The 18,969-nt window shown below is 51.6% G+C and overlaps 1 protein-coding gene across 1 annotated transcript in view; it reads right to left on the reverse strand.

The window, feature by feature from the left end:
- The window catches only part of HPCAL1 (hippocalcin like 1), a 107,844-nt gene extending 89,344 nt beyond the window's left edge, over positions 1-18,500 (reverse strand). Inside the window, exon 1 of the mRNA XM_057742714.1 lies at positions 18,211-18,500. The gene's annotated coding sequence lies outside the window, so the exon portion shown is untranslated. The remainder of the gene's footprint in view (positions 1-18,210) is intronic.
- Positions 18,501-18,969: the final 469 nt, after the last annotated feature.

Here is an 18,969-nt window from a genome sequence, read left to right on the forward strand (position 1 = left end):
TTCATCAACTGAAATTCATGTTTTCTGCATCGCATTTAAAAATTAATGATTAGAATGCTTTTGGTGCATTAGCACAAGATTTGTGAAGCAGCAACAATGGAAGTGCATGTGCGCTCCATGAGGACACAGGGAAGGTCTGTTTTTGTTCTGTTTTTTGGAGGGAGGGGGTCTTTTTTCCCCATGGATAAGATCCCTTGTGCCTAGAAGAATCCCTGGATAACCACTTGTTGAATGAGTGGAGGTGGGCCACTTCTCATCACTTGCTACGAAGCATGTACAGCACTCAGCACGGCGCCAGTAATTTGAGCTTTTACTATTTTCATTGCCCTCATAAGTGAGGGGAGGCTCCGGCCTGGAGAAGGCACTCTGGGCCTGTAAGGATATGAGCGCAGGTGGGAGGGAAGGGACCTCACCTGGGGGCCAACACCTGCAACTGCCTCAGTCACCCACCATCCCAACAATTCCCACTGAATGTCCATCTGCTGCAAGCACTGCTCACAGGCCTGATGCAAAGGCTGGCAGGGCCTAGAGTCTCTACACCACACGTGTTTCATCTCTGCTCTTCGGAGAATTTTGTCTACCAGGAAGAAAGATGTTATTTTTTTAAATGCCATTTCCCCTGAGAGGTGCTCTAACACAGACAATAGAGTCAGGTGCACAGGAAAAGGGATCAACTGGCATGAAAAGCCCTGCTCGATTCTTTTTTTTTTCCAATTTTTATTTATTTATTTATTTATTTATTTTATTTATTGGCTGTGTTGGGTCTTCGTTGCTGTGTGCGGGCTTTCTCTAGTTGTGGCAAGCGGAGGCTATGCTTCATTGCAGTGCACAGGCTTCTCATTGCAGTGGCTTCTCTTGTTGCAGAGCAGAGGCGTTAGGTGTGAGGGCTTCAGTAGCTGCAGCACGCAGGCTCTGTACCTGTGGCTCAAGGGCTCTAGAGCACAGGCTCAATAGTTGTGACGCACAAGCTTTAGTTGCTCGGCGGCACGTGGTGTCTTCCCAGACCAGGGATGGAACTCATGTCGCCGGCATGGGCAGGCAGATTCTTAACCACTGCGCCACTAGGGAAGTCCCCCTGCTCGATTCTTGAAGGATGTGTGGGTGCTTGCTGAGGGGAGCAGGGCAGTCAGGGATTCCCAGCAGAAGGAATGGCATGTGCAAAGGCCCAGAGGAGTGAATGGGTGACAAGGAATTGCCAGTCAATGGACTTCAGGATATCACATACAGAATGAAGGGTTGGTCAAGAGGTCAGGCAGGGTCAAGAGTCACAAGCAGGGCTTTTCAGGCCACGCTTAGCATTTGGACTTTGCTCTGCAAGCAAGGATTTGCGAGCGTGGAGCAATGTGACCGACATACATTAGAGAAGGCTCACGCTGGGCTGGGGCTGTGTGTGGGGGATGGGTCTGGTGGGGCGTGGGGAGAGGCTGGGTCACCTGGAAACTGCAGGCGGGTGGTATGAGTGCAGCATCGGAGCGGTGAGGTTGGAGAGACTGGGGTGGATCTGGGGATAGAGAGCTTGATGACTAACGTAGAGACCAGCTTGAAAGGATGGAGGGAAAGGAAAGCTGTGAAGGGGCTAGAATGTCTCTGGGGCCTGCTTCTGTATCTGAGCAGGCAGTGGTCTATCTGGGGGACTTGGGAATAGTAGATTCTGTTTTGGACATTCCAACAAACAACCTAAAACCCAACAAACCGTGGCTTAGACTTAGACGAGAAAGGGTTTTCTTTGTGTCCAGGGCTTGGGCAACAGTTCAAGAATGCCATCAAGGACCTAGAGTCTTTTCTGCTCGACCACCCTTAGCACATGGATTTCAGCCTCGTGATCACAAGATGGCTGCCCTACTTCCACAAATTACATCTGCTTTCCAGGCAAGAAGATGGATGGGCCAAAAGCTTTCCGTCTTGGGACTTTGGCTTTTATTCAGGAAGGGAGCGGGGATAGGAGAGCATGCCAGCAGCCTGGAACTGACATCTCACTGGCCAAAACTCACTGGGTTCTCCTGGCTGGAAAGTGGTGCCTTTAGCTGTCCAGCCTCTGAGCAGAGGGGTCCTCGCACTTGCTATTCCCTGTGTCTGCCATCCGGCGCAGCTTCCACGTGACCAGCTCCCTCATTTTTTTCCAGTCTTTGCTCAAACGTCACCTGCTCGTGAGGCCTTCTCTGACCACTCTATTTAAAATTTTGTTTCTCACCTACCCCCGATCCAATACCTCTGGCCCTTCACTAACATGTTTTCCATACCTTCTTTTTTTTTGGCTGCACGTCGAGGTTTGAAATCTCATTTCCCCAACCAGGGATCAAACCTGGGTCCTCAGCAGTGAAAGCCCGGAGTCCTAACCGCTGGACCACCAGGGAATTCCCCCCCCCCCACCCACATCTTCTAAGTATTACTATATTATACTACATAGTGACAAATTTAGTTTACTGCTTGTTGCTCCAGCTAGAAACATAAGCTCTGGGAGGGCAGGATTTCTGCTGGATATTCTCCTAGTACAGAGGCTCGCACCCAGTGGGAACTATGTGAACGAATGAATGAGGGCTGGCTCATGAGAGAGCACCTATCCCTACCTATGGATTCTTCCCAAGCCTGGTCTCTGTGTAAAGGGAGACTATTCAGTACATGGTCCCTGCCCCTAGGAGCCCCTAGCCTGGAGGAAAGATGAGACCCATGTTTGGAGGAGACTGGCCAGGACCAGACCCTTGCAGATGGCGGGGCTGTGGGATCCTGAGCAGCAGTGCCCCAGGAAGAACAAGGAACCTGAGCAGGCCCAGGAGGCTTCTTGGAGGAGGCAACCCCTGAGCAAGGCTGGGAGTTGTGAGGGTGATTTGGGAGGGTGCAAGGAGCAAGCAGAAGGGTGTAGCAAATGTTCCTCTCCTCGGATGATGGCACTGAGAATCATAACCCAAAATTGAAGGCTGTGATGGGGAGGCCCAGGACCAGCTCCCTTAGCAAGGAGGGCAGATGTGAAAAAGGTCCCTTAAAAAAAAGAATAAAGAAAAAAGTCCCTAAGAGTTTTATACCAAGTCCCCACCCCACGCTGCCCCTCTGTCCCTGACAAAGGTGACCACACAGCTGGCTGTAATCTGGGAGCAGATTTAAGGGGAACTGCTTGCTCAATATGTGATCTGAACCAAGCTGACTGCCTGTATTTCAAGAAATGTCTTTAACCTGAGCAGTACGTTTCCAAGCTGCCCAGCACACAAACAGCCAGTCACTCCCCTGCCTGGCAGACGGAAAGATGGAGCAGATCCGACATTCTGGGAGGATGGAGGAGCAGACACAGATTTCCATGTCCTTTGTGAGGCTCAGACAATACGTCCCCTGGGCCTCTTCTGTGGGCTAACATCTTGCAGGAGGAAAATGAAAACCACAGGTTGACTCCAGACCAGAAAAAGGAAAAAGGCAGAAGACTGGGAACTCAAATTCCACAAAGGGAACCAGAAAGACCCTGCTGTTTGAGGCAATCATGTGTCAGGGGCAGCAGGATGTGAATAAAAAGACTGCTGATGATAATGATAAAGATGATGATGGTGATGGTGATGGTGGTGGTGATGGGGATGGGGATGGTAGTGATGATGATGGTGATGTTGGTGATGGTGATGATGGTGATGATGATGATGGGGATGGGAATGATGATGGTGATGGTGGTGATGGTGATGATTGTGATGATGATGATGGGGATGGGAATGATGATGGTGATGGTGGTGATGGTGAAGATGATGGTGGTGTTGATGGTGATGGCAGTGATGATGGTGATAGGGATGGTGGTGATGGTGATGATAGTGATGATGATGATGGGGATGGGGATGGTAATGATGACGGGGATGATGATGGGGATGGTGATGATGGTGATGATGGGGATGGGGATGGGGATGGTTATGATGATGGGGATGATGATGGTGATGGTGGTGATGGTGGTGATGATGGTGGTGGTAATGGTGATGATGGTGATGATGGGGATGGGGATGGTTATGATGATGGGGATGGTGGTCATGGTGTTGATGGTGATGATGGTGATGATGATGATGGTGGTGGTGGTGGTGGTGATGGTGATGATGATGATGGTGGTGATGATGATGGTGTTGGTAATGGTGATGATGGTGATGATGGGGATGGGGATGGGGATGATGATGGGGATGGTGGTCATGGTGTTGATAGTGATGATGGTGATGGTGATGGTGATGGTGGTGGGGATGGTGATGGTGATGATGATGGGGATGATGATGGTGATGGTGGTGATGGTGATGATGGGGATGGGGATGGTTATGATGATGGGGATGGTGATGGTGATGGTGGTGATGGTGATAATGGTGATGGTGGTGATGATGATGGTGGTGGTAATGGTGATGGTGATGATGGGGATGGGGATGGGGATGGTTATGATGATGGGGATGGTGGTCATGGTGTTGATGGTGATGATGATGATGGTGATGATGGTGGTGGTGGTGATGATGGTGATGTGGTGATGATGATGGTGTTGGTAATGGTGATGATGGTGATGATGGGGATGGGGATGGTTATGATGATGGGGATGATGATGGGGATGGTGGTCATGGTGTTGATGGTGATGATGGTGATGGTGATGATGATGGTGGTGGTGATGGTGATGGTGGTGGGGATGGTGATGGTGATGATGATGGGGATGATGACGGTGATGGTGATGGTCCTTACATTTATACAGCACTTTAGAGTTTACAAGAGGTCTAATGGCTATTTTTACAACAATCCTGGGAGGTTCTGTAATTCCCATTTTACAGATGAGGAAGCACATGCTCCAGAGCAGTGCCTGGCAGACCCAAGGGACCTGGATGGAGAAGGTGACGGTGGGCAGTGTTTGAGCCTAGGGGAGGAAAGCAGGATTGGGACAGAGTGATAGAGGTGCCTTTTTCCTTTAAAAAGAATAGTCTGTTCCCCATCCATTAGACGGTAAGGAAGTGAGGGCAGCATCAGGAAGAGACTTCTCCAGTGTCGTTACTTCTACACTGGAGCTCCAACAGGCAGGATGTCCCTAAGCCCAGGGCACTTGGGGTCTGAGGGCGGTTTCCTTGTTCAGATCTCAGTATCCTCTGTGGCTATGAGATCAAGCTCTCCCGTCAAATCACAGTGCACACAGAGGCCGGAGTCTGCCACTTTCTCAGCATCACCGACATCCAATGCAGCCGCCTACGCTGTTCCACGCCCACGTGCAGCCTCTTCAGGCTGTGACAGGCCCACTCGAGGTCCTCACCAGTTAACAACCTTGTGCAAAATGGGCCGTCCAGTGCTGGGGCCGCAGGAGGCCTCTGCTCATCACCACCAACCCGCAGAAGGGAAGGAAAAGAGGGGATGTGCCTTTGCTGATGACACACCGGGCGGGAGAGAGAGGCAGGGATGCCCACCGCGCGCCTCCAGCTGCTGATGCTGGGGGGCGCTGTTTCCATGGGGTCAGAGGATGCTGGAGCTGAACTGGATGAAGGGAGAGAGGAAACTGCCAGGTGTTCGACAAGACCCAGGAAGCAAAGAGCTTTCGCCACAGTTAACCATCAAGGGATTGCCTTTAGAAACTATTAGAGGAATAGGCAAGAATAGGCATGAAGAGGATTTTTTCCGTGTGTAAAATTATGATAAGCAGACTGATAAAGCGCTGTTCTACACTCTGGAAGATGCCTATGAATAAGAAGAGCTCAAATGAATCAGTTGCTGTGTCATCCCTCCAACAAGGCCCAGGCCCCCTCACCCCACAGGACAGTGAGAGGGGTTCAAGGCCCCCTCGTTTGGCAGTGGCCAACGGTGTAAGACACGGCGGCTCAGCCCAGGTCCCCTCCTTGGCTTCCTGCTGTCTTGGGTCACAACCATAATCTAAGCTCCACCAGGGCAGGGCCCCCAACATCTTGTTCACTGTTGGATCCCAGGGCTCAGAGCCGGGCTTGGCATACAATATAGAATTATTGAACTAATTTGTTGAACTGTACAGGCTAATCATCGTTCACACTAAAGAGAGCATTCTTGGCTTTATTAAAAGATTTTGTTCAAGTTGTTGTTTTGGGGTAGGTGTTCCTTTGATGCATTTTAAGCGTTTTGGCAGGAAAGGTAGGGTTACCCAGCGTTAAAAAATAAGCAAACAGAATGGAGGGCAAAATTATGTCAGAAATCCCTGTGTAAGTCAATAAAACACAGAACCTTTGTTTAGAAAAATTTAATTCACACACACAATTTCAGAAATATCACAGAAAGTGAGGTTTATTCCTTCTCCAGGACAGCTGGGATACCCAGGAAAGCAGTGGGACACACCCGGTCTCCATGGTAACCTACCTGTTTCCAGTGATAGGAGAGCTTCCTTCCTACCTCCACGTAGAATCTCACAGTAAGGGAAGGACCCAGCTTTCAAAAAGAACAATTTCTGAACACAGGAGCCATACTAATTTTTTAAAAACATGGTTTCCTCATGGTGAAGATCCTGAAATAACCAGATGTGTATATAATTTTGCAGACAATTATATTTTCTTTCTCAAGATCATAAATACGGACTCTAGACTATGAAGATACGATTTTTATTTTTACATTTCTAATCCAAGAAACTATAAGCAGGCACTGAGCTGGTAACAAAGGCAACTTCTGATTTCTCACATTTTATAGCAATATTATTTGCCTGAAGAGACAGCCCAGCCCCCAAGCATCCCTCTGCTTCATTCACTCTGAAATTCACCTTTCATATTAGCCAATTTCTCTGATGGCTGGCTTTGCCTTCATAACTTTCCACTGCTGACTCAATATCCTGGACTCAGACAGATTAAACCTCTGCAAACCGACAGGAATAACAGCCTAAGAAGCCTTTGGAGGGATGCCATCGAAAGTCAGGCATGGCTCTACCAAGGGCTGAGATGACCCTGCTCACCAGCCAGTAAATAAAGACAGTTAACCCAATGTGAGCCCAAGATCAACCCAAGGTCAACCCAAGTCAACCCAACAGCAATCTAAGGCCAAGGCAGGAGCAGCAGGCAGAGGGGAAGGACCACCCCCCAGGAGTCCTTCCATTTGCAGGAGCTGAAGACCAGCCGTTCCACTCTGGGGGAGTCAGGAAGGAAGGGCTGGGATGGACAACCAAAAGAGTTATTTTCAAAAAGGGGGCTGAAAAACATCAGCCTGAGAGACAAACAGTAAAGAGATTATTCCTGGAGGAAGGCCACTGTGTGAACACTCGGTGATGAGAAAAGCAGGGGCAGGTGGTCCGAGGACATCAAACCACCTCATTAAAATACCCAATGTCAACACAGCAGGAGCCTCGAAGCCCCCTTCCAGGTCAAGAAACAAAGTGAAAGCCCAAATTCAAGCAAGCAAAAGAGAAGCAGCACATCCTAGATCATAAACAAACTATCCCTGCCATGTTGAAATGGTGAATTTCTTGTAAGGCTTGGAACATTTTTTTCATATCCAAGTTAATACAGTTATTCAGTATTGAATTTAGATGAGATTACCAAATTCTAATAATGTAGCATGATGAATTTCCATTAATTCAAATCATCACAAGTATGGAATTTATGGGTCCAGCCAGTCTGACTATAAAAAGAAAGTTTGCTAAGCAAATTAAGAGGATAAACAAGGTTATCAGAGGAATGCATTCTTGGGGTTCCTTTTTTCCTCCCTAATTGCAAAGCTAATACATGCCCATGGGTGAAAATTTAGAATGTAGAGCAACGCAAAAAAGCAGAAAAGAGAAATCACTCATGATCCCTTCAGACTCAACTGCTATTAACAGTTTCGTGTATTTCCTTCCCATCTATTTTGTCTGACCCTTTTCTCCCTCTCAAACGTAATGGAAATGAAACTGTCTATCTAGCTCTACATCTTGCTTTTCAGCCCCATGTTTAGGAGACCCATTTAAATTGCTTATTTTCAACCCTTTTAGCAAATAAATATCTACTAGCTTACTACCACAAATGTGTTCATTTCAAATTCTTAGTAACTCATTAAAAAGACCAATTTGAGGTGAAAGCTGGTCAGGAGTTTGCATCAATACATGTGCTTGTGTCTGAAAATAACACAATAACTTATCTTCTACAATACTCCCTAATTCTGACTTTTCTCTGGTTCACAATTAGTCAAAACAAGAAGTTCGGTTCACCAGTTTCTTCGATGGTGAGTGGCATGACCGCCCAGAAAAAAAGAAAAAAAAAAACAGAAGTGCCTCATTACGCCAAGGAGGGCAACGTCTACATCCTCCACGCTGGCTTTTCTTGCCAGTGTCCTCTTAGAGGAACTGTAAACAGCTTCTAAGAAAGGCCCAGATCGAGAGCCCAAGATCTCAGCTCAACTGCCGACCTTCTGTGCGCCCACAGTGAACATTGCCCACTGAAATCACTCTCCTCCTTGGTACCAGGAGTCCTCATCTTCTTACTCTCAGCTTCCTTAAGACACAGCACCATCCCTGGCACAGGAAGTTATAAGAAGGCACTGAATGGACCGATGGGTGGATGGAACACAGAGAGGTCATCGCCCTAACACTCACTCCCCTCTGCCCTCCCCCTTCCTTCTAGTCTGTGCTCCACAAATTCATTCCTCAATATTATTAGCCTCTTCTAAATTGTGACGCCAGCTCTTCAGATGGCAGTTGGGTCTGTGTTTCCTAAGAGGTTCATTTTTTTGCTGCAGCCAGTTTAGCTATGAAAATTCTCTCTATGCTTTATGTTGGACTTGACCTGCAACTCAAATTTACCTTTTTTTTGGCCGCGCTGCGCAGCATGTGGGATCTTAGTCCCCGGACCAGGGATCGAATCTGCGCCCCCTACAGTGGAAGCGCGGAGTCTTAACCACTGGACCACCAGGGAAGTCCCTCACGTTTACAGTTTGAAGCATTTTTCCTGGCTTGTAGAGTTGACGAGCGAATTTAGAGGTTTTCTAGCCCCGAGCTTCATTTGACAAATGAGGAAACTGAGATCTGGAGAGGAAAAGCCACCCACACCAAGTGAAAGCAGACATTAGTAACGGGATGGGGGTCACTCCGCCAGCCCATAAAGCTGTGATGCCTTCCAGACCACTGTCTTGCAGTTTTCATGAACGCGTAAAACAGTTGCCACCAGCGACAGCACAGAAAACAGCATTAGTGCCCTGAACCGCCCAATCACACATTCAGGCCTGCAAAGCAAGCCCCTTAGCTGAGGTGCTAAGTTCTAAATAATTCAATTCCTCCACCATCCTACAGCTGAGAGAAGAGGATGGTGGTTCAGCCACACATCTGGACATCCACTGCATCCCAGGCTCGGTGACAGGAATGGGAGGGCCATGGAGGAGAAATCCACAGGGCCCCGCGTACAAAGAGGCGCACTGACCTGGGAGAGGCAGACAAGCTCGGTCCCCAACCTGTCTTCCGGAGTAGATATTCTCATGAGGCCACTTTCAGAGTAACATTCCATCAGCCACCCATTTGGGTTCTCCATGCCTACCAGCATCCCGTCATAACTGCCCTCATCACCCCAACAGTAGGGGTATCCCCCATAAGAACAGCTAATTCAGCAGAAATGGGGTCTGTGATGCAGTAGCCAAAGGATGGGAAGCAATGCTGAGACTGAATGATAATGACGGTGATCATGATGACAGTTATAGTGATGATGGTGGTGGTGGTGGTGGTGATGGTGGTGCTGGTGGTGCTGGTGGTGCTGGTGGTGCTGGTGGTGGTGGTGATGGTGGTGGTGGTGGTGGTGGTGGTGCTGGTGGTGGTGGTGGTGCTGGTGGTGGTAATGGTGATGGTGAGGATGGTGGTGGTGAGGATGGTGGTGGTGATGGTGGTGGTGGTGATGGTGGTGGTGACGGTGGTGGTGATGGTAGTGGTGGTGGTGACGGTGGTGGTGGTGACGGTGGTGATGGTGGTAGTGGTGATGGTGGTGGTGCTGGTGGTGGTGATGTGGTGATGGTGGTGATGGTGATGGTGGTGATGGTGATGGTGGTGGTGGTGGTGGTGATGTGGTGATGGTGGTGGTGGTGATGGTGATGGTGGTGGTGGTGGTGATGGTGATGGTGAGGATGACAACAATGGTAACAGTGATGGGTGATGGTGAGGATGAGGACAAAGATGAGGATGATATGGTTGTGCTGGAAAGCCAGCAACTGGCCCTGGACAACACACAGTGAGAACTTTACACTGCCTGAGGGGCCCTGGCCTAGAGGACCGGAATCCCTTATCTGTGTTACACCTCCCCTCCCCCACGCCCACCAACACTGGTGAAAATAATTACCAAGTGCATAAGCTTTCACTTTGCAGCTGGCTCTGAGAACAATCAGCCAGGCCATATTGTTTTTAGGTCAGGTAACAGCACATCACCAAGAACATATGCTAATAAAAGCAGCCATCCTTTATCCTGTCTTTTGAGAGAGAGAACAGGAAAGAGCCATGCCCAGAGAATAAGAATGCCAAAGTTCTGGCATGAAAGAAAGCCAGGGCTTAGCATCCGTCCCAGGCCTGTTTCTACCTTTACTTACCAGGTAGAAGAAAGACACCCAAACGAGCTCAAGCAGCCACCACGTCCTGTCTCCCACCCCTGGAAGCTGAGCCAGGTGGTCCAGGCTGCATGACCACATGTGGCACTGGCACCACACGACTGAAGGATTTTTAAGAAAGCCTCATTCCTGCCGTTGCCGCCCCATGTTCTGGCAGGGCTGACAGTGAGAGAGAGGGCGAGCTCACCACCAGTCCTGCCCCTCAGGGGACCCTCCACCACTCAGCCACACCCGTAAATACAGAAAATTGCACGACATTGGAAACAATTGTCTTTAAACCCAAGTGATTGATTTGGAAAGGTTCTCACTTCCCTCCAAAAGTGGATTACAGCACAGCAGAGAGAAAGGATGGGAGTGACAGGGGAAGGGGAAGGTGGGGAGCTGTCGTCAATTCTGTTTTCTGGAAACGTCTGTTAAATGCACAGGAAGGAAGCAGAGACCTGAGCGTCTTGCTGCTGGAGGGAAAACGGTGCTGTGTTCCACACACACACACACACACACACACACACACACACACACACACACACGGCTGCTCAGAATCATAATTCCGCCAATGTTGCCAGAAGCCCCCCTTCAGCCCATTGGCACCCACGCACCCAAACTAATAAACACTTTCCAAGCGCCCAAGGGGGAGGGGATTAGGGGGTCTGGGCTTCCTAATGTCTGAGGAATAACCCTCAGGTCTCTTTGTGCAGCCCCCCAAGTTCAGGGTCACTGTGGCTGCGTCAGGGACCCTGAGAGATGCTTTGCAGAAGATGCAAGCTGGGACAATCCAACGTGGCAGCTCCCCAAACTCCAAATCATGACCTCCCAGCTCCCTCCCAGGACCCTTGGCACACACACATCCCCAGGCTTTCACGTCATGTTCCTGGCTACTACAGTTTGGGTCAAAATATACCTAATAAACCTGAAATTGGAAAGAAATACTTAGTGCAGAGCAAGCACTGCAGCCTCCTCCATTTCCACAGACATGAGACCCAGCCAGACTCAGCTAAGGTCCTCGACATCTAGGTTTCAAGAGATTGTCCATGGGGGCCCAGAACCCCTTTTTGTATATAAGCTCAGTGACACTCAGAAAGTGTCACTCAGCCAATAAACAACAGAGCAGAGACTGACCGGAACCCCAGTCTGCCTGACCCCATCCCTGGTCTTTCCCCTGGGCTATTCTGCAAAACAGGGTCAAACAACCCCAATCCTTCAGGAAGAATCAAGACACTCACTGTGCACCGTGCAAGTTCTCTGCATCAGTGAGCGAGAGAGACCATTTGTGACCTGGTGGTCTGCACACCGGACACAGATCAATCCATATACACTAGTTATACAATTTCTGTGTCTCAGGCTGCACATTTGTAAAATGGGGTCTCCTTCTCTGCTACTTTCTTCAAAGAACGAAAGTGATGCAAGAAGAGACTTCTGAAATGCACAAGGCACAGAAGCACATGCACTCCCACCCTCTCCCAGGGCCTTCCCACCTATTGACTAAGAGACCTCTCTGCATGTCCACACAGTTAAACTGAGTCACTCCTACCTGGCCAGCTGTGAGCCAGGTACAGGGGCAAAGGAAGAGGCACACTGCACCACTCATGCCCTCAAAGGCGTTTACATTGCTTGAAAGGTGATGGCAGGAAAAGCCACAGAGAGGCATCTCCTTACTACCAAATAGGCATGGAAGAGAAAGTGACCCGGTTTCATTCTTGGTTCTTCTACTTTCTGCCAATGGCTTTGGGCTACTTATTTTGCCCTGGGCATCCTCCATGTTTTCATTTTTAAAAATGGGGTTGATCCTATTTGCCTCCCATGTTCCTGCTGAAGCAAGATCATGTAGCAGGGCCTCACAACACAATTACACACCCTGTACTTTAAATTCCAACACTTTGGAACTTCCCTGGTGGCGCAGTGGTTAAGAATCCGCCTGCCAATGCAGGGGACATAGGTTTGAGCCCTGGTCCAAGAAGATCTCACATGCCACGGGGCAACTAAGCCCATGAACCACAACGACTGAGCCTGCGCTCTAGAGCCCCGGCTCTCCACAAGAGAAGCCACCACAATGAGAAGCCTGCGCACCACAACAAAGAATAGCCCCTGCTCACCGCAACTAGAGAAACCCCGCACATAGAAACAAAGACCCAACGCAGCCAAAAATAAAAATAAATAAATATTAAAAAAAAAAACCACACAATTTTAAAATTCCAACACTTTGCTTCATACTCAGGAGTTCACAAAAGAAACGTGAGGGAGGTAACTTCAGTTAGTCCAGCCAACATGCCCTGGGCATCCCAGGTGCCTGGCACTGTGCTAGGTGACAAATGAGGGGCCAGTAAGACCTGAGGCTCCTTCAAAGAGAGCTCCCCGACCCACAGGGAGACAGCACTGGCTACTTCAGCAGCCTGAGGGAGAAGCCAATTCTAACTGGAAGACTCCAGGAAGGCCTCTGGAGGAGGCCCTCAAGCCAAATCTATAAAAGGAGCGGTAGAAAGAAAAGGCCAATCTAGAGACAGAAAGCCGGAGGGTGGCTGCCCGGGCCGGGTGTGGGAACAGGGAGTGACAGCTACTGGACAGGAGGAAGCCCTGCGGGGCCGGGGAAACGCTCTAAACTGGATTGTGGTGACGGTTGCACAACTCTGTAAGTTTACTGAAAAGTATCGAATAATACTTTCTTTTTTCTCCGCTGAATGCAGAATCTTAGCTTCCTGACCGGGATCGAATCTGAGCCCTTGGCAGTGAACGCGCAGAGTCCTAACCACTGGACCACCAGGGAAGTCCCATCGAATAATACACTTTACATGGGTACACTACGGTATATAAATTATACCTCAATAAAGCTGTTAATTAAAAAAATTATTTTTTAAAGATTGAGTAGGAGTTTAGTGCATCAAGTCTGGGTGGGAGAGAAGAAAGACACTGTGCCCACCCTCCTGGCCTCCCTGCCTTGCTGTCCCACCTCTGGCTACTTCACACCCCCACCTCCCTCCAGACAACTCCTCCCACTTAGATGGTCCTTCTCCCCAGGCCCTGGGCGGGCGCTGCCCTCCAGGCACCTGTCAATTCCACCAGCTCTTAGCACAGGCTCCCCACCCCCAGCCCAAGACCACGTTCTCAGGCACAGGGATGAAGCCCATGCCCAGCTTTCAGAGCCCAGCTTGGAGCAACCCACAGTAGGTGTTCAGAAGAACTTACTGGGGAAGAGAATGAACCTGGAGGGGTGGCGGGGATGGAAAGGGAAATGATAGCATGGAAGCTGAGCTCCAGGCTAAGGGATGAGGCTTTGCTGGGCATGGGGAAGAAGAGGCGTGGGGGTGGGGAAACGGGGCAAGGGTGCGGGTGGGGGCAGACTCTGGGCTCTGCGTTGACGGGTAGGAGCGCAGAGCACACACAACAGTACTGGTTCCGGGCGGTGGGAGAGCTCACTGCCAGTGCAGAGGTGGCAGCTGGTGCCCGACCAAGGGGACACCTCCGTTGCTGAAGGGGACACACAGCAAAGGAAGACTTTGGCAAGGGCAATCAGGAAAGACTTCCGAGAGGGGGACTACACACCCGCAAAAGCTTTCTTCCTCTGTCCAGGATCATGGCTGCTTTATTCAAGGAGTAAGAATTTAACAATCCTGGGTGTTTCTTAGCCAGGGGTAGAAGTCCATCACGGAGCTCCTCAAAGAAGACGTCTCGTCTAATGAGGCAGGTGGGGCTGATGTCAGCACCCCCACCCCAGTCTCCCGGCTTCCTGCCAGCCTGAGTTGTACCTAAAACTCTGTACAGCTACTGGATTAGCCAGCGGGGTGGTGGGGGTGGGGTGCACTGGGCTTATAAAGGAAAATGAAAAGGTAAAATAAGGCATCTTTGCTGCCCAGATGCAGGTAGAGGAGGGAACCTAAGGCCTCTCAGAAAGTCTTTAATGAGTCACCTGTCAGGAACGTGAAGATATGAAGCATTGCCTCCGGAATTCAATTTGACTTGAAACAATGTGGCCAAGCAAGGCTCTCTTAAAGGAGTCCCTGTGCTTTTCAGAGGAATTTTTTTAAAAATTCTATAGACTTGCACCTTGCTCAGTGACCCGTTCCACCTGTCAAATTGTATTGTTTACATGAACTTACATTAAGCCCACACCAGTAGATTCCAACAGATTTTTTTTCTTTTTGGTGGCAAGTGATTTGAAAGAAAGTGTTTTTTTCCCATGGGGCAAGTTGCACCGAGAAGGCCGTACATCCGCTCTGCCACCTCCATATACAATTACCCTCTGTCGTCCCCTGATTAGAAACTCAACCCAAAGGAAAGAGGACAAGAGCCACACGAGATGCATGGATGTGCAGCCTTGCGTGTGGGCATGAAAACGTGAAAGGAACCCCACCAGACTGTGGGAGAATGGTGAATCCCAAAGCAGAGCGTGATTAAGTCTCCAAGTGCCCTCCTTCTCCAAGCACAATGACATCGGGGCTGACAAACTAGCAAAACACACATAAACTCCCATCAAGTCTAGGCTGGCAACTCCTAAACTGGAAGCATTATCCCGCAAAAAACAAGCACGGTTTAGGGCTTGCTGGAATGCTAAAGTCTAATACAAACCCAAGGCCCAACCTAGAAGAAATTTCAGCTGCCAAGAAGCTTACTCTCTGGTGCCAAAGAAGCTCTGGGGCTCCTTATTAGTAGCCTGGACTATCAGGTCGTGCCCCTTCACCACTTGCACGTGGCAATGCGAGGTCTTAGAGTAAGTCTGGGGGATGGCCTGTTGGAGTAAGGGGGAGACAGACCACCCTGAAGCACAGACAGTCACCATGGCAGTCACCACACCAGTCATTTTATGTGAATGCTGATCTTGGAACCATGCGCGTGGAGCCCCGAGGGGAGGGGGATTGAGTCTCGGAAGACAGCAGGACCTCTTCACCAGACAAAACTCCACAGCAGCTCCAGGTAGAAATGGGCCTTAGTGAAGGCCTGGGCTAGGGAGTGCAGGCCAAAGGGAGCCCACTGCTTGACCTTCTGTCGCTTGTATTTCTAATTCTGCACAACCCTGTGGCCAGAAAGGGACATTAGGATAAATTCTGAAGGAATTCGTCCAAGCTTAGTATGCCTCTTAGAGTCTCTCTCTAGAAGGGCTTGTTGGAAATGAATGCGTCATTGGCTAGAGTTGGGGCAAATCTCTGTTCTTTTGGGGTTTTGACTTCTTGTTTCTCCACAAGAAGATGACCTTCTGGGCATCTGATTCCCAAAGCCAGGTCTCCCAAGTTAGTATCACACGTCGACATCTATTTTCCAACTTACAAAAATCAGAAGGCAAATGGAGCAGGCAGGGCGAGAACATGGCATCACATCCCATGGCAAGCGGGAGGCAGAGCCCCTGGCCCTTCCCTCTGGCACATTATCCAATAAAACCTCAAGAGCTTGGTAATTACAGGCACTTTCAAAAGTGAAACAGAAATAGATCTAGGGCCAGAACACTGGTTTCCTTAAGACAAAGGGCTGGTTTTAACTGGGGGGGGGGGAGGAAATCCCAGCTTTTGGTCTGTCTTCCAAGCACAGAAAGTCAGATTCATTTTTATTTTTATTTTTTTTAATTTTTTATTTTTTTGGGGGGTACACCAGGTTCAATCATCTGTTTTTATACACATATCCCCGTATTCCCTCCCTTCCTTGACTCCCCCCCCAAGTTATTTTTTTTTAATATTATTATTGAATCTGATTATGGGGAAGAGACTAGGATTCAGATCAAGAGCCCTTTTCTCTGCTCAGATATAAAATCACTTTATGAAACACAAAAAGCAGGTTGCATTCTACGTGTGCTCCTGACACCAAATCAGGATGACAAATTAGCTTACTCGGTTCCCCTGACCTGCAGTCACTGTTGAGATCTCAGGGCTTTAGTCCTGGCGGAAGACAAACCAAAGGAACCAAACCAGAGGTTTTCTGCTCCCATGTCATTAAAGTCTGCATGAGCTTCCTTGAGAACACCAACTGGGAGCATCTGATACTTGGAAAGGCACCCAGACCCAAATGCAGCTCCTGCCCACTCCATGCCAGGCCTTCATTTTGAGAACCTCATGTACCATGAGATCAGCTGCTCCCTTGGTGAAGCGAAAGGTGTTTTCTTTTTCTGACTAGGAAGGGTCCTGAGAGGAAGAAATCAGTGATGGAGGGAAGGAATCACTGGTTGTGGCAGAAAGCGGCAGCGCAGCCCTGGCCAGCTCACCCTGCTGGGTCTGAGCAAGCGCCATGGTGCGGCGGGCAGGACTCAGCCTGAGAGTGAATCGTGGTTAGAGCTGTGTGCACATTCACTGCAGTTCAATGAGTAGTAGGTTTGAAACTAAACAATTTAAAAATTAAGGCGTGGGACTAGGAGGAAGAGTCCCACACAGACCCTCAGCCTCCTGCCTAAAGGCTGATCAAAGGGAAAGGGGATTGTCATTGGGGGAGGGTGGTCCTTAGGGTGTTCAATGCCAAAGCCCAAGGCAGAATTCGCCGTCCTGGCAATCATGCTCCTCTAGGGGGAATCGATGGTGGCGGGGAAGAAGAGGGGGCAGCCTCAGCGTGACCCGGCCTGGCCAGGGTGCCCAGGGAGATCCGTCTCTGCGGGGAGCGCCACTTTCACACCGTGGCTCTCAGACTGCAGATCAGCACGCCCCCGGGGACGAGGCACTTGTTGAACAAAAGGGCTCCTGACTCCCGTCGCCTCTGTCTCCGGCCAGGAGAGGGACCCCCGCTCGGGAGCCGGAGCTTTTGCCACTGGAGATGGGCCGGCGCCTGGCGATGCGCGCTCCTGCACCTTCCAAGCGGCGCCGCCCGGGAGGTGCGGCGTGCAGGCGGCGCAGCAGGCAGCCTAAACTTTCTCGAATCTCGGAGCTTCGCGGTTAAGTTAGGGCAGCAAGAGAGGCATGAAACACGCGCGGGGGGTGGGGGTGGGCAGGGGGGTGTAAGCGTCCCACCCACGATAAAGAAAAAAAAAGGGTTAAAAAAAAGAGAAACGCTAATCCAATTAACACAACACCTACTACGTGCCAGGCACTGGGCGGAGAGCTATCTTTAGTGGTTCTCATTTTAACTGTCACGACAGACCCCAAGGGAGGAACTGTCCCCATTTGATAAGAAAACCGCGACCCGGGAACGTGGCGTGTCGGGCCCTGGTCGCAGTGCGAGTCACGGCGATCCCAGGGCTCCTAACTCCGCAGCAGGGCTCTGTCCGTCGCCCCTCCGCCTGCGAAAGAGGGAGCAGATGGCCGTCGCACGGGCCCCCTCCCCAGGCCAGAGCGCCCAGGCGACTCACGTGGGCCTCGCGGACCTGTCCCCGGGCGGGCTAGCCCGGGCTGCCCCCGAAGCCCGGGCTAGCCCCCTCAGATCCCAGCTATCCTCCGGGGCTCTGTACTCCGCACTGCGCCGGCCGGCCGGGACCCGGGGCTCTGCGCTCTGGGCTGGACCGCCCACGCCCACCCTGCCACCCGCGCCCCACACAGCCGCTCACACACGACACCCTCCCCACACCGGTCCCCACCAGCAACTGCGCCCCGACACACAATTCCACAAACGCAGCCAAGAATGTGCACATCCAACTGCACACACGGATCCCCACGAGGACACGCCATTCCAGGGACACACCACCGTACTCAGTCATCCACAACTCCACCGCGCAGAGAAACACAATCACTCCCCCCGCAACACACACACACACGCGCACACACACGCAGAGAGCGGGATCGCAGCGCACGTCGGTGCACACGCCCGCACTCCCCGCAGCCCCGCAGCCCGCCCCTTTCCTACCTGCTCCGTCGCAGGACGCGATCCTCCGGCTCCCGGAGCCCAAGTTCCGCACCGCCGGCGCTGGGGCGCGAGCGGGCCGCTGCGAGGGACGAGCGCGCCGAGCCCGGGAAGGGTGCCTAGGAGCGCTGGCCTCCGTGCGCCCGCAGCCGCCGCGCCGGCCCTGCTCTCATCGCCTCCCAGAAAGACAAAAGGAAGCCGGCAGTGAGGGAGGGAGCGAGGCGGAGGCGCCCGCCAGTGCGCCGATCCGCCAGTCCGCCGCCTGCAGTCGCCGCGGCCCGCCCGCCAGCCCCGGGAAGGAAGGGACGCGAAGGCGGAGCCGGGAGGCGGGGGCCGGAGGCGGGGCGCGCGGCCCGGGCCGGAGCTCGAGTTTCCTGCGGACCCGCCCCCGCCTCGACCACGCCCCCGCCCCGGCCCCGCCCACCAACCCACTCGGGTCACGCCCCCGTCCCTAACCACGCCCCCTCCGGCCCCACCGCGCGCGGCCTCCGCGGTCTCCAAGCCGGCCCGGGGCTCCAGCTCTCCCGCGCACTCTCTGTCCAGCGGAGGCCGTGACCCGGCCCCAGCCCCGCGTGCATCCCCGGGCAGGGACGGAGCCAGGCACCGGCTCCGCCTCCTTAACCTTTGGCCTCTGGCCTGAGGGTGTGGGAAGGCCCGGAGGCGGCACCCGGGAGGCGCAGGTCCCGCGCCCTCTTCCCCGCCTCCCCAGTCCTCTGCAGGAAGTGCAGCCCGGGTGGCCCCGAAGGGGAGGAGGCCCCAGTC

Source organism: Hippopotamus amphibius, chromosome 7 (assembly GCF_030028045.1).
Source record: "Hippopotamus amphibius kiboko isolate mHipAmp2 chromosome 7, mHipAmp2.hap2, whole genome shotgun sequence".
Taxonomy (NCBI): Eukaryota; Metazoa; Chordata; class Mammalia; order Artiodactyla; family Hippopotamidae; genus Hippopotamus; species Hippopotamus amphibius.